Source organism: Cervus canadensis, chromosome 20 (genome assembly GCF_019320065.1).
Source record: "Cervus canadensis isolate Bull #8, Minnesota chromosome 20, ASM1932006v1, whole genome shotgun sequence".
NCBI lineage: Eukaryota > Metazoa > Chordata > Mammalia > Artiodactyla > Cervidae > Cervus > Cervus canadensis.
In genome coordinates this window covers 32,251,399-32,277,505 of record NC_057405.1, presented here as the reverse complement: position 1 = coordinate 32,277,505, position 26,107 = coordinate 32,251,399, and the positions used below count along the sequence as shown (strand labels likewise).

General features: G+C 43.1%; 1 pseudogene; it reads right to left on the bottom strand.

Annotated features, from left to right (window-relative positions):
* LOC122422706 overlaps window positions 1-22,891 on the bottom strand; it is a 47,961-nt pseudogene extending 25,070 nt beyond the window's left edge.
* Between the last annotated feature and the right edge of the window lie 3,216 nt (window positions 22,892-26,107).

Below are 26,107 nucleotides of genomic sequence, written 5' to 3'. Positions count from 1 at the left end.
AAACTAGCACTGCTAATTCATCTGTCACACCTACCACATCGGGAGGAGACGTTACTGTTACTCATGAGTCAGAGTCTGCATAGCCTATCACCTTAACGTCCTGAAGTAGAATTTATGACTGGTTATGACTCACTGCCTGTTGGCTTGCTCTTGGCTTTGACTGACCTTCCTTTCCCTTCGAGGCATTCCAAAATCATCCCTCTCAAAACACAGCTCTCTGAGTTTCCAGTAGGACAATGACTTAAACATGGGTGGAAGAAAATCCATAAATTGGATATATGGATATCCATATGTATCCACATAAATATGATGACTGGAGCAGGAACTGGCAACCCATTCCATTATTCTTGCCTGGAGAATTTCATGGACAAAGGAACCTGGGGGGCTACAGTCCATGGGGTCGCAAAGAGCTGGACACGACTAAGCCACTAACATGCACACACACATGACTCACCACAGCTCTCCACAGTGAGAAGCGTGAGATGAGCTTATTATTGCCCAGTGGAACAGATGCTCTTTGAGTTTGGTTCAGTTCAGTTCAGTCACTCAGTCATGTCCCACTCTTTGCAACCTGATGGACTGTAGCATGCCAGGCTTCCCTGTCCATCACCAACTCTTTGAACTTGCTCAAACTCACGTCCATAGAGTCGGTGATGCCATCCAATCACCTCATCCTCTATCAACCCTGTTTACTCCTGACTTAAATCTTTCCCAGCAGCAGGGTCTTTTCAAATGAGTCAGTTCTTTGCAACAGGTGCCCAAAGTATTGGAGCTTCAGCTTCAGCATCAGTCCTTTCAATGAATATTCAGGACTGACTTCCTTTAGAACTGACTGGTTGGATCTCCTTGCAGTCAAAGGGACTCTCAAGAGTCTTCTCCAACACCACAGTTCAAAAGCATCAATTCTTCGGTGCTCTGCTTTCTTTATAGTCCAACTCTCACATCCATACATGACTACTAGAAAAACTGTAGCTTTGACTAGATGGACCTTTGTTGTCAAAATAATATCTCTGCTTATTAATATGCTGTCTAGGTTGGTCATAACTTTTCTTCCAAGGAGCAAGTATCTTTTAATTTCATGGCTGTGGTCATCATCTGCAGTGATTTTGGAGCCCAAGAAAATAAAGCCTGTCACTGTTTCCATTGTTTTCCCTTCTATTTGCCAAGAAGTAATGGGACCAGATGCCATGATCTTAGTTTCTTGAATGTTGAGCTTTAAGCCAACTTTTTCACTCTCCTCTTTCACTTTCATCAAGAGGCTCTTTAGTTCCTCTTCACTTTCTGCTATAAGCGTGGTGTCATTTGCATATCTGAGGTTGTTGATATTTCTCCCGGCAATCTTGATTCCAGCTTGTGCTTCTTCCAGCCCAGCGTTTCTCATGATCTAGATTCCCTGATGGCTCAGACAGTAAAGCATCTGCCCGCAATGCGGGAGACCTGGGTTCAATCCCTGGGTCAGGAAGATCCCCTGGAGAAGGAAATGGCAACCCACTTCAGTACTCTTGCCTAGAAAATACCATGGATGGAGGAGCCTGGTGGGCTACAGTCCATGGGGTCGCAAAGAGTCAGACACGACTGAGTGACTTCACTTTCTTTCTTCTTTCTTTCTACTCTGCATATACGTTAAATAAGCAAGGTGATAGTATACAGCCTTGACTTATTCCTCTCCGAATTTGAAACCAGGCTGTTATTCCATGTCTGGTTCTAACTGTTGCTTCTTGACCTGCATACAGATTTCTCAGGAGGCAGGTAAGGTGGTCTGGTATTCCCATCTCTTGAAGAATTTGCCACAGTTTGTCATGATCCACACAGTCAAAGGCTTTAACATAGTCAATAAAGCAGAAGTAGATGTTTTGATGGAACTCTCTTGCTTTTTCTATGATCCAACGGATGTTGGTGATTTGATCTCTGAAAGATGAACTCCCCAGGTGGGTAGGTGCCCAATATGCTACTAGAGAATATCAGAGAAATAACTCCAGAAAGAATGAAGAGATGGAGCCAGAGCAAAAACAATGCCCAGTTGTGGATTTGACTGGTGATGGAAGTAAAGTCCGATGTTGTAAAGAGCAATATCGCATAGGAACCTGGAACAATAAGTCCATGAATCAGGGTAAATTGGAAGTGGTCAAACAGGAGAAGGCAAGAGTGAACATCGGCATTTTAGGAATTAGTGAACTAAAATGAACTATAATGGGTGAATTTAATTCATATGACCATTATATCTACTACTGTGGGCAAGAATCCCTTAGAAGAAATGGAGTAGCCCTCATAGTCAACAAAAGAGTCCGAAATGCAGTACTTGGGTGGAATCTTAAAAATTGCAGAATGGTTCTGTAAATGAAAAAAAAAAAATGACAGAATGATCTCTGTTCATTTCCAAGGCAAACCATTCAATATCACAGTAATCCAAGCTTATACCCCAACCACTAATGCTGAAGAAGCTGAAGTTGAATGGTTCTATGAAGACCTGCAAGACCTTCTAGAACTAACACCAAAAAAAGATGTCCTTTTCATCATAGGGGACTGCAATGAAGAAGTAGGAAGTCAAGAGATACATGGAGTATCCAGCAAGTTCAGCCTTGGAGTACAAAATGAAGCAGGGCACAGGTTGACAGAGTTTCACCAAGAGAATGCACTGGTCATAGCAAACACCCTCTTCCAAAAACACAAGAGATGACTCTACACATGGACATCACCAGGTGGTCAATACCAAAATCAGACTGATTATTCTTTGCAGGCAAAGATGGAGAAGCTCTATACAGTCAGCAAAAACAAGACTGGAAGCTGACTGTGCCTCAGACCATGAATTCCTTATTGCAAAATTCAGACTTAAATTGAGGAAAGTAGGGAAAATCACTAGACCATTCAGGTATGACCTAAATCAGATCCCTTACAATTATACAGTGGAAGTGACAAATAGATTCAAGGGATTAGATCTGATAGACAGAGTGCCTGAAAAATTATGGAAAAAGGTTCGTGACATTATACAGGAGGCAGGGATCAAGACCATCCCAAGAAAAAGAAATGCAAAAAAGCAAAATGGTTTTCTGAGGAGGCCTTACAAATAGCTGTGAAAAGAAGAGAAGTGGAAGGCAAAGGAGAAAAGGAAAGATATACCCATTTGAATACAGAGTAACAAAAAATAGGAAGGAGCGATAAGAAAGCTTTCCTCAGTGATCAATGCCAAAAAAAAAAAAAAGAGGAAAACAATAGAATGGGAAAGACTAGAGATCTCTTCAAGAAAATTAGAGATACCAAGGGAACATTTCATGCAAAGATGGACTCAATAAAGGACAAAAATAGTATGGACCTAACAGAAGCAGAAGATATTAAGAAGAGGTGGCAAGAATACACAGAAGAACTATACAAAAAAGATCTTCGTGACCCAGATAACCACGATGGTGTGATCACTCACCTAGAACCAGACATCCTGGAATATGAAGTCAAGTGGGCCTTAGGAAGCATCACTACAAACAAAGCAAGTGGAGGTGATGGAATTCCCGTTGAGCTATTTCAAATCCTGAAAGATGATGCTGTGAAGGTGCTGCACTCAATATGCCAGCACATTTGGAAAACTCAGCAGTGGCCACAGGACTGGAAAAGGTCAGTTTTCATTCCAGTCCCTAAGAAAGGCAGTGCCAAAGAATGCTCAAACAGATTTGTGAAGGTCACTTGACAAAATGGCCACCTCTTCCCAAAACTCCACAGTGAGGTTCAACAGGTCATGAGGCCAGCCCCGCACGGGGTTTCCCCCGGCTTTTCTCATGTGGATGGAAAAAGAGAGCAGAGGGCAGGTCGATGCTGCTAACATGAAAGAGACAAAAGAGCGAAAAGGAAAAGGAGCCCAGACAGACTGGGGAGCATACAGAGAGGAGAAGAACTAACTCCCCCAAACATTTTGTAATTGACCTCCTCCAGGGGTGATAAGAGGATATGTTACATCCACAAAACAAGAACTGGAGGGCTCTTGAAGTTGAAATCTGAAAGCTGAAATGGAAAAAGTCAGTAAAACTGCTAGGAGATAAACTTAAGGAAATAGACCAGGAAGTAACACAACGTAAAAGCAACACCACCACCATCACAACAACCACGGCACACCCAAGAGAGCTCCGAGAGGAAAACAGGAAAGAAACCATAGGGAAGCCGGAGCACCAAACTGGAAGGTAAATTTTAATAATTAGAACTGCTTAAAGAGAAGAGACACCATGGAAAGGAGGAAATGACGTAAAGAAGTCATGAGACCACTGTTATGTTTAAAATAGATAATCAACAAGAGGGGCTTCCCTGGTAGCTCAGTGATAGAAAACATCCACCTGCCACCTGCAGGAGACATAAGAGATGAGGGTTTGATCTCTGGGTCAGGAAGATTCCCTGGAGAAGGGCGTAACAACCCAGTCCAGTGTTCTTGCCTGGAGAATCCCACGGACAGAGGAGGCTGGTGGGCTACAGTCTGTAGGGTCTCAAAGAGTTGGATATGACTGAAGTAACTTAGCCCACAAGTGTGTACTCATGTATAAGTCAGAATTTTCCCAATATCTCAATATGTAAAAAAAAATTTTGCTTAGTACTATTTCTGGACCATATATTTGGGCCAGGAGGAGCTCTAGGCCTTAAACTATAAGATCTCAATAAGCAAATACCTATGTTAAAAAAAATTGGAGGACTTCCCTGGAGGTCCAGAGGTTAGGACTTGCCTTCCAATGCAGGGTGTGGGGATTCAACTCCTGGCTAAGAAGCAAAAATCCCACATGCCTTGTGGCAAAAGAAACCCCCACCAAAACATAAAACAGAAGTAATATTGAAACAAATTCAATAATGACTTTTAAAATAGTCCACATCAGAAAAATTATTAAAAAAAAAAAACAAAAAAACAAAATTGGATTCCCAGAGAATTTGTTGCCCTAAAATATTTCTGAGTCCACAATTAAACACAGAAGCCAAATCACCCAAACAAGGTTACTGGACAAAGGTGGCATTGAAACACTTTGGGGAAACCCAGGAGGACTGCACGTCAGAAGATCAGGGACCGCTCCCCCCCTCCCCCCCGCCACTATCTTAGCACTGAGAATGCACAGAGGGCAAAATAGGTCCTTTCCTCACCGACCTCGTGTTCTAGGAGGGGAGACGCTAAGCAAGCAAACACATCTCCCTTACCTGCTTTATTTATTTCACAAACGTATAACATGGCTGTGTACCACATTCTGCTCCAAGGACTTAAAAGAGTAACTTGGTCCTCCCAACAGTCCTATAAAATAGGCATATTAACATCCCCAGGGCTTCCTTGTTGGCTCAGTGGTAAAGAATCTGCCTGCAATGCAGGAGACACGAATTCGATCCCTGGGTGGGGATGATCCCCTGGAGAAGAAAATGGCAAGTCACTCCAGTATTCTTTCCTGGAGAATTCCATGGCCAGAGGAGCCTGGTGGACAGCAGTCCATGGGGTCGCAAAGAGTCAGGACTAAACAATGACAGCAAATTAACATCTCCATTTTTCAGAAGAGGAAACTGAGGCAGAGAAAAATCAGTCCCCTTTCCAAGGTTCCACAGCTGGTAAGTCACAGGTGGAGGCTGCACACAAAGGCTGCCACCTTCCCAGCCATCGGCCTGCCCTCCCGGCGCAGATCAAGGAGCTGGAGAGTCTTGTGGGGCATGGGCTGCTTTCAACATGCGTGTCGGGGCAATACGTCTGAATGGTTCTCCATGGGCTTTGGAGCTCAAAGTTCTCTGCAAAATCTCATGGTCAAGGGGAGTCTTTTCTTGCTTTCCACCCTCATGATTAATTTCAAAAGGAATAGAAAGTTTCTTGTTTAACAAGTGATGTCAGACTCCTTAAATTAGTCAAGGCCACAGTTGCCAGGAGCCGTGTCTGCAATCCCCTTGCCAGCAATGGTTACCGTGGTTTCTTGGGAATTTTTTTTCCCTCTCACGACTATAAATTAGATTCCGCCAATGCAATTAACTCTTGCCCCGTTTCATACATGTGATGACACACCTTTGCTTCATTTTCTGGTGCGAATGGTTTATCACTATGTGACTATTTCTATGTTCATATTCACACACCCTCTTTGGATGTTTTTACAGTTGCTATTAAACGTCGAATCTATAGGACCCCAGGAAAATATCTTAGGCATTATCTACCCAGATAGATTATCCAAAGCGTTCATCTTCTCCTTACTTTGGCCTTTATGGTTAATCTGTCAGTGTTCTTATGATGCTTACCAGTGTCTAAATCTTTATGTATGTGGCTTGGTAAAGAAATTGAAGAGTGAAAGCCCCCAACATGTCCTCAGTCTTCCTGTGCTTTCTTCAATTGTTTTTTAGAATTAATTTTTGCTGGAGTATACTTGATTAACAGTGTTGGGTGTTAGGTATACAGCAGAGTGAATCAGTTCGACACATACATGTACCCCAAGTATTAAGTAGAGTTCCGTGTACTGTACAGTCTGTCCTTATTAGTGATCTATTTTAAATACGTGCGCACGTATGCTCAGTTGCTTTGTGTCTGACTCTGTGACCCTACAGACTGTAGCCCACGAGGCTCCTCTGTCTGTGAGATTTTCCAGGCAAGAATACTGCAGTGGGCTGCCATGCCCTCTTCCTGGGGATCTTCCCAACCCAGGGATCGAATCCACATCTCTTGCATTGCAGACGGATTCTTTACAACCTAGCCACCAGGAACGCCCCTGGTTTATATATGCATGCATGCTAAGTTGCTTCAGTTGTGTCTGGCTCTTTGGAACACTATGGACTGTGTATATTTTATATATAGTAGGGTGTATATGTCAGTCTCAAACTCCCAATTTATGCCTTGCCCCCTATCCCCCTGGTAACAGGAGAATCTTAAAATTAAACGTATGGTGAAAGCCTTTCTTGGCAATGGCAGAAGCACAGCTATGGCAGCTGGGAGCCCCAGGTAAACTTATCTTTTCACTGTTAAATGTCATTCATTTTCATTAGGTGGTCAATAGAAATGACATGATTGCTCAGAAGCTCAACCCTGATATTTAAATTTCCTGTTCTTGACCTTAACGAGGGCATATATCAGAGCCGTGGAGTGTGGTGACATTTATGACACTGCAACTCTGCTCTGTGATTAGACACTGATAATTCGGAGGTGGTCTATGGGCCAGGGGTAATGCCAACATCTTCTAAATGGCATCGTGGCCATTGCAAAGCTTGCAATAAGAATAACAAACAATCTTTTTTTGCAAACTGCACCTCCATTCTCTGTAGCATCACATAGTCGGTAGTTTGGGAAGAGGGTCTACTCCATGTCAGGCCCCCAACCCAGGGGTGGGAGGAGGGAAGGGACTTCTGGGAGAATGAAGAAATAAAGTATCGGAGGAGTTAATGGAAAAAGATAAAAGTCACAGAAGCTAGATGTGTTCATCCAAGTTCTCCACAAAGGGTTAAATCAGGTCTGGTAAAGAGAGCAATCTGTGAACTTCATCTTTTCTAAGTTTTCAGTCAGTTGATAAAAGTTGACTTCAGGACTTCCCTGTTGGTCCAGTGGTTAAGACTCCATTTTTCCCACTGCATCAGGTGCAGGTTCGATCCCTGGTCAGGGAACAAAGATCGCACATGCCTTGCAGCATGGCCAAAAATATGCATGAATAAATAAAAATTAAAAGGTTAGAAAAAACCCTTGACTTTATAGCCTTTAGGTCTAGGTATATCTATGTTTTTTAATCCCAAATTCCAAACAAAGGAGAGACCAACCAATTCAGAATCTCAAGTGCGATGAATACTTTACCATGAAGCTGTAAAGGTTTCTCAGAACTGCAAGAAAAGTGATTTATCCCAAGGACGTTTGGGATAGATGAGTTCCAGTACCACTGCATCCCGTTTCTGAACATTTGGATCCAGACAAACTCCGTTATCCTCGAGACAGTTCTTACCTTTAGCAAATATATCAACTAGTGAATCATCAGGCAAGAGCCACAGCCAATCTTTGAACTGCCAGGAGGGACCCTGAACCCAAAGTGCTACAGCCTGGCCCCTGGACTCCTAAGACCTGCACTTACAGGGCTGGTTACCACTCCATGAAGAGCTCAGTCATTGCCACGCCCTCTGACTGTTTCCGCTCTTTCTTGCTCTGAATTACGGTTTCATTTTTTCAGTGCAGCCTTGCTTTTGCTTTTCATCAGATGGGACAAATTCCAGATCCTGTAGAAAGTCTTTTGCATTAAGCAAGCTCTTCAGTGAGATGTAGCTGGCTGACTTAGGACGACGGGTGCACGAGATCCTTTCTTCTGGTTTAGGGGAAGCCTGGCTTGAGCACTTGGCCTCAGAGCTGACCACGGTCAGGAGTCTGAGTCTTATGGGCAGAGGCATCCTGCTTTGCTACAGGTTTTCCGTGGCCTCCTGGGGGTGGTGGTGTGGAGTCAGTTTTCAAGCCTTCTTTTTCTTCTTCTTGTCTGTACTCCTTCCTAGTCCTGTTATGTTGCAGGCAGCGGGGAAATGTTACTTGGTAACACAGGATCTACAGGTGCTGTATATGGGCCAGTTCACTCTTCAGGTACATTTCAGTCTTCTCTGGCCTTTACAGATGAAAGAATTGCAGAGAGATTCTTGGAAATGGTGGATTGTACTTCAGATTCTCCTTTCTCCCCTGGGAACAAGATCTTGAGTCACAGTTAACTTCAGCATCCCACAAACACCTCCGTTTTAGGCCAGTTATATCATCTAGATATATTTTTTATATATTATCTAGATCATCTAGATCTATCATCTAGATATATATCATCTAGATCGATTTTTTCTTTTTTATGATTTTATTTGTCTATTTATTTTCTTTTGTCTGTGCTGCGTCTTCATTGCTGCACATTTCATTGCCGCACGGGCTTTTCTCCAGTTTCCGCCAGGGGGCCGCTCTCTAGTTGCAGTGGGCGGGCTTCTCATTGCAGTGGTTTCTCTTACTGCAGATCACCGGCTCTGGGCTATGTGGCTTCAGTAGTTGCAGCACGTGGGCTCAGCAGTTGAGGCTGCCGGGCTCTAGAGCACAGGCTTAACAGTTGTGGCCCACAGGCCTATTTCTTCCAAGGCATGTGGGATCCTCTCGGACCAGGGATTGAACCCATGTCTCCTGCACTGGTAGGCAGATTCTTTACCACTGAGCCACCGGGAAAGCCCCTAGATCTGTCTTGATTGGAGATCATTTCTTAGTCTTAATTTTGACTTTGCAGTAATATTTTCCACAGGCTTAGCTTTGGACAAAAACCTAACCTGTTCTGTCTGTAGAGTTCATACACTGGTCCCATCTCATGTACCCATTTTTTTTAAGGATGAGGAAAATGATTGCTTGGATTACAATGTTCTTAAATTGAAGTATGGTTGATTTACAAATATTGTGTTAGTTTCAGATGTACAGCAAAGTGATTCAGTTATATATGGATAACTGAATATATACATCCTTTTTCAGATTCTTTTCCCTTGTAGGTTATAATAAGATATTGAGTAGAGTTTCTTGTGCTATACAGTAGGTCCTTGTTGGTTATGTTTTATATATACTAGTGTGTATCTGTTAATCCCAAACTCCCAATTTGACCCTCTCCCCTTCCTTTCCCCTTGGGTAACCATAAGTTTGCTTTCTATGTCTGTAGGTTTCTCTCTGTTTTGTAAATAAGTTCATTTGTACCTTTTTTTAAGATTCCACATTTTAGTGATATCACAGGATATTTGTCTTCCTCTGTCTGACTTGCTTCACTTAGTATGATAATCTCTAGGTCCATCCATGTTGCTGCCAATGGCACGATTTCATTCCTTTTTGCTGTGGGTCGGTCTCTATGAAGGCTACACATTCTTCTTCAATTCATAGCTCCTTTGCTTCTGCTGAAACCTTGTTTGCTACTCAAGCAACTTGAGCAGATCTCCAAAGACTTATTTCTAGGGGACACTTCCGTCTACATTCACCATGTTTCACCATGTTTCACCATGTTTCACCCATGTTTCACCATGTTTCACCCATGTTTCATCCATGCTTCACCCATGTTTCACCATGTTTCACCCATGTTTCACTGTGTTTCACCCATGTTTCATCCATGTTTCACCCATGTTTTGCCATGTTTCATCTATGCTTCACCCATGCTTCACGGTTCATCCATGTTTCACCCATGTTTCACTATGTTTCACCCATGTTTCACCCATGTTTCACCCATGTTTCATCCATGTTTCACCATGTTTCATCCATGTTTCACCCATGTTTTCCCATGTTTCATCTATGATTCACCCATCTTTCATGTTTCACCATGTTTCACCATGTTTCATCCATGTTTCACCATGTTTTATCCATGTTTCACCCATGTTTCATCTATACTTCACCCATGTTTCACCATGTTTCATCCATGTTTCACCGTGTTTCACCATGGATATCCAAGTTCATCTTTCCAATTGGATTTTCTAACCACAGCAGTGTTTTCGGTGGCTGCAGTAGGACATGAATAGCAAGATGAGGAAAGTGTACATTGTTAAGTAGGAATAAGACAGGATTCAGTGTGTGGGATTCTCTGGGTTGGTTTCCTTTCCAGTCTCCCAAACCACACAGTTGGTCTCGGTATTCTTGGGCTGCTAGAAGGCCTGCCAGAAGGCCTGCCAGTCGCCTTGTCTGCCTCTGGTGCCCCCTCCTGGGTGCTCTACTATTGCAGAAGGCTGAGCACATGTGTATCCCCCAGTCACTGGCACTTCAACGAAGCAGCAGCACTAACAGTTGTCTGAGCCTCTGATAGCAGCTGGGGCTCCCAGCACCACACACTGTGAGATAAACTTACTGGGCCTTTTCCCTCTTGACGTCTTTTGTACAGGAGCAGTGTCCAAAGTGTCTTACTGCCATCATAATCACCTTCATTAAGAGGGCTCCCCCAAAGATTTCACACTTCGTCAGTCTATGATTGGCCTCTGGATTACCTGCTCACATTCACTCAAACCGGCTTCTCTCACAATCTTGCCCAGCTTAATAAAGACAGTTAGCCCTCTAAACTTGGAGTTTGCCTCTGTGGATATAACCAGCCACAGATTGAAAGTATTCAGAAAAAAATCCAGAAAGTTCCAAAAAGCAAAACTTGAATTTGTCACACTCTGGTAACTACTTGCATAGCATTTACATTATATTAGGTATTTCAAGTAACCTAGAGATGTTTTAAAGTATACAGAAGGATATGTGTAGCTTATATGCAAATAGCATGCTGTTTTACGTGAGGAATTTGAGCATCCTTGGATTTTGGTATTCACAGGGTGGAGATGGGGGCACTGGAAATGAGAATAACTCATAATCCCCCCAAATGAGAATAACTGTCATCCTACTCAGGTGATGAGGCTCTTTACCAGAGTTCTCCTTCATTTTTCTCTTTTTCCCATCCTGTATTCAACCCAGCCAGAAATCCTTTCTGGTCCAAACCAGTCATCTCTGGGGAGGATTTCTGTAATCTTATGTGGTTTTCCCGTTTCTATTTCTATGTCCCTCCCAGACTCAGCACACAGATAGTGTAGTGTGTGTGTTAAACTACAGCCAGAGGATCCTTTTAAATGGCAATGTGGATTCTGATACTCTTTTGTGACAACACTCTAAATGCACTGACCAAGCCAAAGTCCTCCCTGGGGTCTCCATGCCCCATGTGATTGTTCTCCTGGGTGTCTCTCTGACACAATTCACACACTCAATCCCTCGCTCACTCTGCTTGACACACTGGCTGGTCTTCGCACATCCCCTGCCTGCATCTGCTCTTGTGCAAGCCTGCCCTGGATCCCTTGCACCTGCTTTTCCCACTGCCTGGAGCTTTTGCCTCTGGACAGCCCAAGGCTGGCCCCTCAATTCACTCCCTTCTCTCCTATAGAGAGCTCTACCTAGAATGTTACTCCCATCAGCTCATCCTTCTTTGTCTTTTATCATAGCATTTATGGTGATCCAGTATCATATTATGTATTAATAATTTATTAATTTATTTATTGCATCTGCCTAATAAACTAGGACCCATGAGAGCAGGAGCTCTGTTTTGTTGTCTGCGGGATCACCACACTGAGACAATGCTTGGCATCTAATACGTGCTTCATATGTATTTGTTGAAAAAATGACTAGATGGCAAACTGGAACTTAAGACAAACAGTCCTTATTTCTCTGCTTTGTTTTCCCCAAGGACAATTCTGCCAAAGGTAATGATAATCCAGTATGCAAATAACGTGGAGGTCCATGATCAGAAATTGACTGTAATTTGAACTCAAGTCCTGTTGCGTCCCTTTCTGGCTCCCTGTAGGCGGTTGTAATAACATTTTATAATAATCTGCCAGGTGAAACTTTAAACTCTAAATTCTTTCCCTCTAGAGTCTCTGAGTAACAGTCCCAGACCTGATCATGCAGAGGATGTGCAGGAGGTGATTTACTGGAATGGCGTATATGCCAACCTGGGACTGGCACAGTGATGTCAACGTCGTATTTGCTAAATTATGTTGCTAATGAGGGCTTTCCAGGGAGTCTCAATGACAGACTCCTCATTTACTTCCAGAGCTGCAAACTCAACTCCAACAGCCCCTGGAACAAGCTTGACAACATAAAGGCATAAATCCCTCTTCCATTGAGCAAAGAAATTATGTCATGACTCATGTTTACCCTGTGTAATAGCAAATGAAGGTGAACATTTATTATTTACTTACTTGGGTTCTTTCAGTTTTTTAAATCATTCTAGTTGGACTATAAAGCTTTATCAACTGTCTTAGACTGACCTACATAGCAGAGTGGAGGAATTTTTTAGTGGCAGTTAGAAAGCTTAGATTTGTTTCCAGCGATGTGTAAACTTGTGGAAGCAGCTTGTCTCCCTTCTGTCCCTTTTTATAATGGAGGATAATATCGTTAAAAACTTCCCCAGATCCAATTTTCAGGAAATAACAAGTCTCATCCGCTTCCCCTTCTATAGCAAAAGAAACAGACAACTCAAAACATAAATAGAAAATATATTTATGGAATAAGATTTGACTGTGTACAAATGTACAAATGCATGTGTAAAGAGTGTGTGTCTCTCAAATTCTGTTTGTCAGTATTTGTAAGTTTCCTGCATTTCTTCATACATCTAGCACATAAATATTTACTGAGCATCTATTATGTTTCACTTGCTTTGCTAAATAGAGCCAGAGCTAGGCCATACAGAGGACAGGTAGGGATGTATACATGTATTGCTTTTATCAATTAAGTTACGAGAATATGTTTTCTCTGACAAAAATCTGCTTGAGTTTGATAAAAGTTTGAGGGGAAAATAGAAGGGGTTATCAATATTTCAAAAAAAGTCTTATAAACCAACCACTGCAACAAATTGGATAGTTGGGTTGTATCTACATGACTCTTGCAGAATCAGATGGCAGAAGTTCAGGAAATATTTGCAGCTTTTGAAACTGGCCTCTGATACCCCTCTTAACAGCATTTATTTCATATCCGTGGTTTGTTTTGTAAATCTCTTCCTGAGGTTCTAGGGACCTAGTGACCTCCCCATTGCCAGAGCTTCCAGTACCCAGAGAGGGCCTAGCAGCTCAGGAATGAGGAGGTCAAAGGTCCCACGCCTTCTGGAGGAAATGTTTACCATGCTTGTTTGGGAAGCAATTTGTAAGTATGCATTTTCCATCTCACATGACATTTGTGGAAAAACTTACTTCAGACCTGGCCTTAAAAAAATGGGAACGAATTTGAAAAAGAACAGACACGTGTATCTGAACATGTATCTGAAAAGACACCAAATCACTTTGCTGTACATGTGAAATGAACACATTGTTAATCAAATACGTGTATGTGTGTGTGTTAGTTGCTCAGTCATGTCCAACTCTTTGTGACCCCATGAACTGTAGCCCACCAGGCTCCTCTGTCCATGGAATTCTCCAGGAAAGAATACTGGAGTGGGTTGCCATTCCCTTCTCCAGGGGATCTTCCCAACCTAAGGATCAAACCCAGGCCACCTACACTGCAGGCAGGTTCTTTACCATCTGACCCACACCATCAACTATACTCCAATATAAAATTTAAAGAATAATAAAAACAAAGATATTGATCAAGAACCTCCAATTCCCCTTTCTGTACCTTTCTCCTTAAAGATGACCTCCTAAGTTTCCTGGAGCTTCATGTGCTTTGTCCACACGCAAATCTGTTTTTAGGAGGTGATTTGGCTAGAGTCAGTCACACCAAAGTTCAAATGTCAGGTGTGACTTTCTCCTTTTCCATAGGCATTTACACTACTAACAAGACTCATCACTTCAGTCAAGTAGAATCATGTCTGAACTTCCTTTACCACCTATTAATCAGAAGTTTAGAGTGACTTTCAGCTCTGATGTTCTGTGGTTCTAAATATATATCAACATGAAGTGGGCAGGCAGGAGGGAACATTGCAGGTAAAATTCTTTGTGGAAGACCCTATTCTCAATTAGGGTGATTTTCCTTACAAGTATTTCCTTAAAGGAGACTTCCCAGTTGGCGCCAGTGGTAAAGAACCCACCTACCCATTCAGGAGACCTAAGAGAAGTGGGTGCCATCCCTGGGTTGGGAAGATCCCCTGGAGAAGGAAATGGCAACCCACTCCAGTATTCTTGCCTGGAGAATCCCATGGACAGAGGATGCTCCATAGGGTCGCAAAGAGTCAGACACAACTAAATTGATTTAGCCTGCATGCATCCTCACAAATAACAAAACACCTAACCACATTTTAACCAGTAAAGTCACTTAGTTACTCATGTAACAAGAAGTCTAGGGGTAGGAGTTTCAAGAGTGAGTCAGCCATACAGTTGAGATACTACATCAGTCTCTCTGCTGGGCTTGTCTTCTCATCGTGGTTCCCAAAGGTACCACATGGTTCCAAGCATCATATCCTCAAAAAAGTGTTCAAAGAAGGACATCGAGGGGAGGGCAAAGGGGTGGACTCATGGGCCCTTCCCCTTCTGTCTGGAAGGAAACTCTCTGAGTCCCCAGCAGATCCTCAGGAATCACATTGGCCAAGACTGGGTCATTCTGCCACCTCTAGGGGCAAAGAATTGATAGAGATCAATCCTCAGTTATGGGCTTCTCAGGTGGCACTAGTGGTAAAGAACATGGCTGCCAATGCAGGAGACGTAAAAGACTCGGGTTCCATCCGTGGGTCAGGAAGATCCCCTGGAGGAGGGCTTGGCCACTCCCTCCAGTATTTTTGCCAGGAGAATCCCATGGACAGAGGAGCCTGACGGGCTACATTCCATGGAGTCACAAAGAGACAGAACTGAAGCAACTTAGTACGCATGCACTCCAATCCTGAGTTATGTTCTAGGGTTAGGCATACTGGAAACTGATCAAAACAGAGATTTTGCTACCAAGGAAGCAAGGGAAAGTGCTGCTGGAAGGCAGTCCGGCCTGGAGGGTGTCCACCACAGTCTTGCAGCCACATCACCAAGAAGCTATTCTGATCAGGTCTATGGCCAGGCTGGAAAATAGGTGAGTCAGACACCTGGACTCTCTCTAATTCCCTCCATTCCTTTCTTGCAAATGTTCAGGTTAAGAGGGGAGGAGGCTGTGACAGAGAACAGATTGCTGTTGTTCAGTCAGTCGTGTCTGACTCTTTGCGACCCCTCGAACTGCAGCACACCAGGCTTCCCTGCCCTTCACTATCTCCTGGAGTTTGCTCAAACTCATGTCCATTGAGTTGATGATGCCATCCAACCATCTCATCCTTTGTCACTCCTTCTCCTCCTGCCCTCAATCTTCCTCAGCATCAAGGTATTTTCCAGTGAGTCAGTTCTTCACATCAAGTGGCCAAAGTATTGTAGCTTCAGCTTCAGCATCAGTCCTTCCAATGAATATTCAGGGTTTATTTCCTTTAGGATTGACTGGTTTGGCCTCCTTGTTGTCCAAAAGACTATCAAGAGACCTCCAGCACCACAGTTTGAAAGCATCAAATGGCGATGTTCTAAATTAAAAGAGAAAGGAGATGTTGTAGCACTGTGCTCAACTTGCACATATAAGAACTTGCCTGTTTTTATATTTTCTCATATTTTTAATTCTTCAACTTGAATTTATTCTGCTAAACATCTTCTTTAATCAAATCTGCAAACTTGCTAGAAAAAGCAATAGAGCTTTTTTTTTCTTTTTTTTTGGTGGAGCTACCCTCTCTCACTGAAATGGTCCAAAGATGATTATATTCAGTTTTATTTTCAAAATCTCCACTTACCAAAGGCTAGCATGCTAAGAAAACAGATGGTTTGATCTAAAGCTTCTTTTGTTGGAGGCAGGCTAATGTTTTAAACATTATGCCAAGATTTGATTTGAAATTTTAAAATTGTTGTTTTCCCAGATTAAGCTTGGGACACTATCAAAATTCTTAGACAGTCTTCATGAGGGGAAAGCAAAATTTGTGCATGAGGGCCAATTTAAGAAAAATAAGAATGTTTAAAAAACACATATTTCCCAATCAAAATGAAAATAGTTTTATTGATCCCCATGGAGAAAAAGTCTCTTTTTTTTAGGACATATGGTGCCTATTGCATTCAATAGAAGAATATCAGTTTACAAGTTCTCCCTTTCTTATGAAACAATTCAAGAAAATATTTTTATTATTCGCTGTCGTGGTTTCCCTTCTTTTTTAGCTGCTAAAATATTGATATATTAGCATCACCATATAGAAGCATACTTAAATTCACTTTTCTAATCTTTCATCTTTTATAATTGGATAGAGTTTGAGTTCATGACATTTGCTTATACACATCATTTTGTGTTAGCTTTTAATTAACCTGTCAAAAATATTTTTTTCCCATTTACAGATAAGAAAACTGAGATTCAAAAATATAAATAATTTTCCTAAGGTCACAGAACATTAGCGATGGAGTTAAGGCTAAAATGAGATTGTCACACCCATTGCAACTCTTACTAGCGCCTATCCTATGTCAAGCCTCATTTGACCTGGAAATAAGAAAAACAGTAGTAATCAGATCTAACATTTACTGAGCACTGGATGCCAGGCACTGTCCTAAATATTTACATGCATTCCTTCATTTAATCCTCACAAAAACACTATGAAGCAGAAATTCTTGAATTTTCCACTTTGCAGATGTGGAAACTGAGGTCTAGAGTCTGGGATCAGGTCACATTGTGAGAAATGGGGGCTTGTTGGCTCCTGATCATGTAACAAACACAAACCTGTCTGTGCATAGGTTACGGGAGCTGGTCACAGATGGGCGCTGGAGCCACGACTGGCTGCCGGGATATACGGCTCTCTTTGCACCATCGCTGCATTTTTTCATGACTCTCAAGTTGCCATGGTGCAAACCCGACTCAAAGAAGGTGACGCAAAAAGGATGTCTCTGACTCGTGGAATCCAGGTGAGGGCTGAACAGCCAGACCACCCACCACGAGAAGGACAAGGATGCCACTGGTCTCAGGAGCCGCTGGACCCAGGAACTTCTGTGCTCATTGAGTGTTTGTCATCTCTTGCCTTTGTTTTCTTGTGCACTGGCTCCATTCTTTTTTCACTGCCAATGGTTTTTTTCAAATGGTAGGAACCCTAGTCACCAGTATTTTACAAAATTCATCATTTGACTTTTGCCAACAAAGAAGGTCTGACTCTCTTGGATCTAGTCAGAAAAAAATCCCACTGAAGAGCTCTGATTGGCCTGGCTTATATAAGAAGCCACCCTTGGACTGGTCAAATGTAGCTAAGGAGACACATCGCATAAGAACATGTAAGAACTGACATGTATTGCTGTTTTTGTTATTCAGTTGCTCAGTTGTGTCTGATTCTTTGCGACCCCATGGACTGTATACACCAGGCTTCTCTGTCCTTCACCATCTCCCAGAGTTTGCTCAAACTCATGGCCTTTTAGTCGATGATGCCATCCAAACATCTCATCTTCTATTGCCCTCTTTTCCTCCGCCCTCAATCTCTCCCAGTATCAGGGTCTTTTCCAACGGGCTGGCTCTTTGAATCAGGTGGCCAAAGTATTGGAGCTTCAGCATCAGTCCTTCCAATGAATATTCAGGGCTGTGCAGTTTGTGCATTTCACAAAGTGCCTGCCTGAAGGATGTGTGAGAATGAAATCAAGCCAATACTCTGCTCACCAAACCATGCAGCCTGGAGCAGAGATCTTCCCAGAGGCAGGGTTGCCCTCTATTTCTCTCAGACACTGGGACTTACCAAGCTGGGCACCCATTGGGTTGGGTCTTTTTTTTTTTAATTGAGCTATAATTGACATATATCATTATGTTAGTTTCAGGTGTAAAATGTAAGGATGTAACACTTACATATCTTGTGAAATGAGCACCACAATCAGTCTAGTTAATATCTGCCTTAGCTATAAATTTTTTTTCTTGTGATGAGAACTTTTAAGATCTACTCTCTTAGCAACTTTCACTGTATCAGCTATAGTCACCATACTGTACATTATATCCCCTGGGCTGACTGACTTTACAACTGGAAGTTTGTACCTTAAAACCCTTTCACCCATTTCAATCTCCCCTGCACTCCCCACCCCGGCAACCATCCATTTGTTGTCTATGAATGAGCCCTTCTGCCTTTTTGCCACACAAAGGTATTGATTAGGTTTGTGGCTGCCCTTTGTAAAATATGACCACTTCCAAGGAAATACCATATTTGTAGATGGAGGAAGAAAAGGCAAGTATTAATTTCAGGACAGAGGAGATACTCAACAGAGCAATGAGTGGAAAACTATTTCTATTTCATGTAAATTAAAAAAAAACAATTCCACAATTAAGTCATGAAAGAAGATGATAAATTGAGTCTATTATGTGAGCAAAATCCAACTGCCCCTTCAAGGCCTTAACAGATCATGAGGAGTGTCTTGTTACTTTCCTAGGCAAATACATGTCCTCTCTTTGAGAATTCAGAACCTCTCTTGCAATGGATTTCAATTAAACAATTTAATGGTTTTTATATGAAAAGACAGTTTGACATTTCATAGAGATGCCTATTAATCTGATGGTCTCTGCTAGCAAAGTGCTACAGAAAGCAGCTCTGTAGCATTAAAATGATATTTTTAACACCAGGTTTGTGAAGCTGTAAAAGCTTTATTTTCAATTTTTTCTTACTTTTTAAACAAACTTTAGTGATTTCTCATGGATCACAGCAAGGTTTTCTCTGGAATACAGTCATCCCACCTCTACCCAGCAGTTCCGGCCAGTTCTCCAAAGCCTTGGTCCTCATGGAGGTAGTACAACTGGGCGTGTCTAATGATGGACGAAGCGGGCTGCCCTTGGAGGATGACCAGACTGCCTTATTCAGGGCAATCCTCAAACCCCAAACCACAAGGCCAAGGGCTCCATGGATTTATTCTGGGATGACCAGTTCCCAACCTATTAGTAATCTTCTTCCCAGAAGACAGTCTCAGGAGGGTGAACTTCAGCATCATCGTCAGGCAGAGGGCAGCAGAGGAAGAATCTGATATTTCAAGAAGATGAGCAGTTTCATCAGCTGCAGTGTCTTCCCGGCTTAAGCAGATTCTGAATTTTAGACTCTCCGTGGCCACTTCCATTTTCCTTGGCCCCTTTCTGTTCCTTCATCTTTCTCCAGTTACCCATCTTGGAGAGTCCACACTCAGGCATCTTTGAGTCAACTTCCCCCCGACCCTGCGATATGAACGAGTTCCATTCTGAGTGCATGTCTGTTAGATCCAGTTTGTTCATAAGTCCAACAAAGTTACCATAGGTACCCAACTAACACAATCACAATATGCACATATATACACATTATGTACACAATGCATATTACATACACACTATAGTACTGTGCTGTAATAGATTTATATTACTTTTCACACAATACATAAAAAACAAAAGGAAAGAAAACATCTTTAGTCTTATAGTACAGTACCTTGAAAAGTACAGTAGTAAGTACAATAGCTGGCACACAGGGGCTGGCATCCAGTGAACGGGCAAGAAAGCTACGGAACAGAGGCGGGAGAGGAGGTGGGAGATGGGAGAGTGAAGGATCGTCAGCAACAGGAGACGGAGGGCGAGCTGCCGTTTCACTCACGCCTGACACTGATGACACGGGTTCTGGTTTCTTGCTAGAACCAGACGCACATTCGCATCTTTGAAAGTCAGCAACTTAAAGGTTCACATGTAGGAGACTTACTGTACCCACATCTTCCTGCTTTTCCCTTCTGCCTCTTCTTACCTACAGGTCTCTGTAGGTCTTCTTACCTACAGATCTTGGTTCAATTAAGTAGTCAGAACCTAGAGAACTGAACAACCATGGAGCATCGGAAGAGGAGGAGAAAGCTGTACCAAGGCCATGGGCAATACTCACTGTCATGAATCTCCTTCTTGCCTTCATTTCTCTTATGTCTCTATTTGCTTCTCAAGCTTCACTCATCCTCTGTTCTCTGCTTATTCCATCATCTCTCTTCCTTCGCCTTCCTACGACCAGACCATTGTTACAGAGTTATTTTGTCAGGAAAGTTAACTGCCTGCTCAGTACATTTCAAATTTGATCATCATTTTCCTAATTAAAACTGTATACCCTTCATCCAAGGACTCGAGAGATTTCCTTTGGAATATGGGGTTGGGGTCCGTGGCCACCATCATTCTGCTGCCTTTGCTCATGTGTGGCATCACTTTGGACCAGCAGAAGTCACATCCACCACTGCTGGGGGGAAGTTTTAAGGGCGTGAAAAGAGAACAGCTTTAAGCAGAGGCCATGCAATGCACACGCCTGCATTAAACATGTAGATAAACAAGAAGCAAACATTCCCCGTTTCATGCCATGGAGGTTCTTGGGCTGCTTGTTACTGCAGCTAATGTTGCAGCCTAGCTGTTACACAACAGGACCTGATGACAACCGTGCAGACAGAATGACGTGTTTCCTACCGAGTAACCCTTGTGGAAAATTTCCGTCTGCAGCATGAAATTGCAGCTTGTGACTCACTGAGATTGAGAAGGCAGGCCAGCGACAGAGGCTACTTCTGGTGCTGAGGGTCTTAGTTTTACTTGTGTGTGTTGGGTCCAACTCTTTGTGAGCCCATGGACTGCAGCCTGGAAGGCTCTTTCCTCTGTCCATGGAATTCTCCAGCAAGAATACTGGAGTTGGGAGCCATTCCCTTTTCCAGGGGATCCTCCAGACCCAGGGATCAAACCCAGGTCTCCTGCATTGCAGGCAGATTCTTTACCCTCTGAACCATCAGCGAGGCCCTACCCTCATCCCAATATCAGAAAACCTCCAGGAATATCCCTGCCCTAGACCCTCAGCCCCAGAGAGAAGGAAAACTTTCTCTCCTAAGTGCCTTACAAAATCCTTATTTCTTATCCCAGGCCTGACTGTTTCCCAAGATGACTGATTCCAGGAGTTGCTTCTCCTTTTGAGGAAACTCCATCCTCACCTTCATATACTGTGAACTGATCTGTGACTCCAACAAGACCATCACACAAATGTACTGGAAGGAAGAATCTAAGTTCCGCTGCGGAAAGAACCCAAGATTTCAGCAGGAAGGCTCAGGGTTCTGGAAAGGTCTTTTGTGTGCTCTGCATCCCGGTATCAGGAAAAGATTTTTTTTTTTTTTTTTTTTTGCTCTCTTGCATTTTGGTGTTTTATTATTTCCAAATCTGAGTTATATACAGGATAACCAGGGCACTGTTTAAAAAAAAAAAAGGAGCTAAAACAGCTTGGCTGATGTGGCCAATGGGCCCAGCCCCCACAGCCCTGCCCTGGGAGGGCGTCTCAGGGCTGGGGGCCTCTGGGCTCTGGCTGGTTTGTGTGCCTATGGCCCTCCCGGGACCAGCCTGCCGGGGGGCAGGGCGGCAGTGCAGACCGTCCCCTCCCTGCCCCATTCAGCTGGTGTTGCAGCCGGCCTGGTAGGGCAGCGACAGAGCTGACGGTCCTGTCCCCAGAGATCTGGTTGCTGCAGGTGGACACCAGTCCCCCACGTGTCCTCAGTGAGGGTCAGCCCCGGAGGTCCCTGCTCAAAGGAGCTGCTCTGTGCTGGAGGCCGAGATGTCCGGGAACCACCAGGTGACAGAGGGTTTCAGCTCATCCTGGTCTGGGCAGAGCACCCACACGTACAACATTTAGCAGTACCTTGTCCAGGTCGCTCTCAACCATCTTGCCTCTGGGATTCTTGATCACCATCACCGACTGGGCCTGGAAGGTGGTGATTAGCCAGGCCTCTGCATCCATCATTTTGCTGTGAGCTTGACTGTCACCAAGTCCTGGATCTTGACTGTCAGCACGCAGGGACGCCCAGCCTAAGGCGTTGTTGCTCTTGGCACACTTCATCTTCACCTTGAAGAACCGATGGAGCACCGGGTCGCTGTCCCTGAAGTCCTTCCACTGCTGGTCCCACTTGGAGTCCATGTACAGCGATCCCCAGCGCCTCCTCCTTGGCCTCAAACAAATTTCTCTTCCTTGAATTTCTCTCCAGCCGCAGGTAGGCCCGGTCTGCCCCGGGATGCTCTGGTCCATCTCCTTCTAGACTCCACGCCCTGGCAGGGGGCCTTGAAGGCAGCGGTCCAGTCGAGCTTCTCCCCGGCTTTGGACAACAAGTTGGCTGACGGCTCGGTGGTCTTGGCTGCTTCTTCCACACCCTCCTTGATTTTCCGGCCAAGATCACTTTGAATGACTTCGTCAAGGCTCACCTTCCCAGAGCCCGTGATCGCCTCCAGTTTCTTTCCTGGTCGCCTCTCTTGTTTTTAGAGTTTCTGATTCGATGGTTCTGTATCTCCTCCTGGCTTCCTGGCCTCATCTCAGAACTTTTTTTTTTCTTTAATACTTTCGTTCATTTCTTTCTTTTCGGCTAATTCCTGTTTGATATTACCGAGCCAGTTGGAGAGAAAGCCTTTTCTGTTTCCTGAGGCACAGAACTTGGACAGGGTCCGCTCTCCGCTCGGCTGGTAGCGGCACCGCTGCAGACCATCTCCGCGGGCAGGGTACCAGCCTGCCCGCAGCAGCACCGCCATCCTGCTGCAGATTCCGCGTGGGGAAAAGCTTTGATTGTGTTTCTAGAGCATTTACTTTTTAGAATTAACTGAACTTTATTCATTCAAGACCTCTTTCTTGTCTGGTGAAATCCTATGTCTTTAAGGGTCCATCTCTCTGTGAAGTCTTCCCTGACTTTGGGAAGGGTGGATCTCTCCATTCTGGGAATTCCACAGCACTGTGCTCCATATCTTTATGACAAAATTACTTCCCTTACTATATTGTGATTTGCCATTTTTTTTTAATGTCTCTCACCAGTTACTTAAAGATGCCTTGCTGAGGACAGGAATTGGGTATATTATTCCTGGGTCTCTCCTAGTGCCCAGCAGGGTACATGGGACACAGGAATTATAACATGTATGTCAATCATATGGATGAGAGGCATCAAAAGGCATCGTCATTTCTCCACTCATTCTTGGGTTGTGCATGTGTGTTTCTGTATTGTGGGAGTACGGAATACGGTTATGTCCGTGTAGCCATTGGATATGAAGGGTGTGTCGGTAATAGTCCATAGAGAATCTGTGAAAATAGTTCTTGGGCTGAAATATACAAAAGGCTTGAGAACTATTTATGCAGGCGATCACACCCTGAAAAGGAAGAGTGAGAGCCTTATTTGCCAAATAAGGCTACCCATACCTTGTAGCTATAATCCCATGTTTATCCCTACACCATTGCTTTTGTATTTAAAATCAGAACTTTTAAAAAGATTTTCTTTTCTCTCTCTCTCTTTTTAATGTGCATTAAGGGCATATAATACACGATTGTATACTTAAACTGACAGTTGTGATATTTTTAGTAGAAAATAAAGGAAATGGTCAAATTTTTTTGGTAGGGAGTTTTAAGCCCACATGATAAATCAACATTTTAAACAAATTTCTTCATCTGACTTCTTGTTTTCTGGTTTCATCTCATTGTGTGTGTGTGTGAGAGAGAGAGGGAGAGAACAAGAGAGATGAGCATTGTAAACCTTGTTGAAAAACAACAACCGAAAAAGGAGTGGCAGATTCTAACTGAGTTATTATAGAATTGCATTACTACATTTTTCCCCCTCTTATAGGCCATGCTATTTTGTCATTTGTCAACTCCCTGAAAATATCCTTTTTCCCCCCACAAGTCAAAAATGTCTTCTTTAGGGCATACAGGATAAGTTGTAATAACACATTTGATAGCTCTAAGTAATTCTCTGCTACCAATGTACACAGTGAATGTTATTAATGGCAGACTCTTTTCATGGGCCCTGAAAATAGCCAATAACTCAACCTGTCAGCATTTTGATAACTACAGCCTTCAATTTAACATGAAGAAATATCAGATTCAGTTTAGTAGTCTCAAAAGCAATGAATACAGATGATGAAATCTCCTTTCAGGCAAAGAGACTGCAAATTATACATAGACACTTATTTCTAATAATGTCATTTCAATTTACTTCTCAGTTGCCTGATATTAGAAGCATTTATTCAGGAATTGGATGAGAATTTAATCATCATTTCAGAGCTCCAGACCCATCTCAGGGACCAATGGAACTGAGCAGTAATGCTTCCTATCCCCTTCCTGCATTTACTTATCTCCTTTCTCTTCTTACTTTCCAAATTTTATTTCTTTCTTTAAAAAATTTTTATTGGAATATAGCTGATTTACAATGATGTGTTAATTTCATATGTACAGCAAAATGAATCAGTTATACATATACACATATCCTGCCCTCCCTTTTAGATTCTTTTCCCATATAGGTTATTACAGAATATTATATAGAGTTCCCTCTGCTATACATTAGGTCCTTATTAGTTACCTAGAGGTCTGACAAACCTACACATTGTATTTAAAAGCAGAGACATCACTTTGCCAACAAAGGTCCATATAGTCAAAGCTATGGTTTGTCCAGTAGTCATGTACAGATGTGAGAGTTGGACCAAAAAAAAAGGCTGAGCACTGAAGAATTGATGCTTTCAAATTGTGGTTCTGGAGAAGACTCTTGAGTGTCACTTGGATAGCTAGGAGATCAAATCAGTCAATCCTAAAGGAAATCAACCTTGAATATTCATTAGAAGGACTGATGCTGAAGCTCTAATACTTTGGCCACCTGATTCAAAGAGCTGACTCATTGGAAAAAGACTCTAACGCTGGGAAAGACTGAGGGCAAGAGGAGAAGAGAGCAACAGAAGATGGATGTTGGATGATGGTTGGATGACATCACCAACTCAATGGACATGAGTTTGAGCGAACTCCAAGAGACAGTGAAGGACAGGGAAGCCTGGCATGCTGCAGTCCATAGGGCCATAAAGAGTATCTTGAGTTACAGATAGACAGCCTGCTTCAATTTCACATTCTTGTATTTGGCTCACCACCTCCCAGTGTCTTACAATTCAGAGTTTATACACACACACACACACACACACACACACACACACACATTTTTATATTTTTATATTCTCTTGAAAAATCTGAAAGTCTAGGCCAGTATTACCATAAGACTACAACCCCTTGGGTCTGAATAGTGACCCTTAAATGGCCTTGAGCTCTCCAATTCAATCTCTCCAATTTGCCAGTTCTTGGGGAGTGAATGATTGGTCCCATTACAACCATGGCTGCCCCCAGCCCCTGCCGCTACCCTGCATCCTGGCCATTTCTACACATCACCACCTCCCAAGTCCAACTTGCTTTCAGTTGTTCATTTTCTGGCTTGTATATCTCCTTCCCAATCTTCTTGATTTTACAAACAGCCTTTGAAGTCTCATTAAATACCAGAATTGTCTCTTGACTTTGGATGAAAGATAATGATTCCTCTACCATTACTCCGGGCTTGGTTCAGTGGTAAAGAATCCACCTGCCAATGCAGGAGCCACAAGAGATGTCGGTTAGCGGGTTCGAATCCTGGATCGGGAAGATCCCCTGGAGTAAGAAATGGCAACCCACTCCAATATTCTTGCTGGGGTCACATAATACCATAGACAGAGGAGACTGACAGGCCTCAGTCCCTGGGGTCGCAAAGAGTCAGACGTGATTGAGCATGATGACAAAGACCATTACTCTGCTTGTTCTGCCTTCTCCAAGCAAAGAGGATTTTTTATTTAAAAAAAAAAAACCAAAACTCTTCTATGTGCCTTGATTTTATGAATATTTTATGAATGTACTGTATTCATTGCCCTGTTCTTGTACAAGTCCCTTTTAGACAGCCTGTTCTTGAAGGGCAGTGCTCA